General features: G+C 39.0%; 1 pseudogene; it reads right to left on the bottom strand.

Annotated features, from left to right (window-relative positions):
* Positions 1-267: 267 nt before the first annotated feature.
* On the bottom strand, positions 268-741 carry LOC115511259 (annotated as a pseudogene).
* Positions 742-1,219: the final 478 nt, after the last annotated feature.

The raw sequence follows: 1,219 nt of genomic DNA, 5'->3' as shown, positions 1-1,219 counted from the left end.
TTCTTTCCCACCTAACCCATTAATATGCCAGTGCAACTAATGACTAACATTTGTATGGAGTTTTATAGTATTTAAAATGATTACACATTAAATATCTCACTACATTTAATTTACCCTATCTTTGTGGACAACTTGATTATTCTTAAGTACCGCTCCAACAGAATCAACACAAAAATTTTCCATTATTCCTATATTTATGAAGTTTATGACTATTAAATTTTGTTTTGGTTGTCAAATCCTTTACTGAAGTATTTTACTTTGTAGTTCTTAACTAGCTGGACATTCCATTGTACCACTATTGATGTCATCAGTGATGTCATGAGAGTGGCAATGATCAACATGTCAGCCCACAGATTTGGCAGTCCCCAGGATCTCTTTAATGGTTCCAGAGAGTCCTCTGGCTAAAAATGGCTGAAAATCAAGGCCAGTTTTGACAGTCTCATCTAATGTGGTATTTCCACTGTGCTTAATGTTTTTCTGTTTCTTTTTGCCTCTTCGCAGTTTGTTGAGTGCTTTGATCAGCAGGACAGAGGCAAAAAGTACCACTTTAACCTGGGCCTATCTGTTCTGTGTTCAGTTTCACTGACCCTTCCAATCACTGGTTGCCTTAGTGATGTCATCACCAGCCTTGTTTGAAGACAGATCCAAGGGGACCATCTTCCTTGCCAGGGCAGACGAGGCACCAACTTCCGCACCAGTGCACCTTAGGTATTCGACTTTGATCTCATTGGAGTCAAACATAGGCAGCCTGGTAGAGGTGGCTGGTGTCTCATGAACTCAGATTCAGATGACCAAAGATAGTTGCACCTTTACTTCCTCCGAGCTGAAAGCCAAAAGCTATAATTACATTTTTAAAAAATCATTTTGACAGGAGCACCTGAGTGGCTCAGTTGGTTAAGTGTACGCCTCTTGATTTCAGCTCAGGTCATGATCTCATGGTTCATGGATTTGAGCCCCATGTCACACTGATGGTACAAAGCCTGCTTGGAATTCTCTCTCTCTGTCTCTCTCTCTGTCTACCCCTCCCCTGCTCTCACGCACATGTGTGCACTCTCCAAATAAATCATTTGATAGTAACTTATGTTTTCATAGAAAATTTAGGAAATAAAAATATAACTTAAAAAATACCCATAAAGGCATCATTAAGCAATTAGTTCTCATTTTTTATTTTCCATCTAAGCATTTCATCCATTTTGAAATTATGTTTTTGCAAGATGTG

The sequence above is a fragment of the Lynx canadensis genome, chromosome A3 (genome assembly GCF_007474595.2).
Source record: "Lynx canadensis isolate LIC74 chromosome A3, mLynCan4.pri.v2, whole genome shotgun sequence".
NCBI lineage: Eukaryota > Metazoa > Chordata > Mammalia > Carnivora > Felidae > Lynx > Lynx canadensis.
This window is presented reverse-complemented; position numbering and strand designations above follow the sequence as displayed.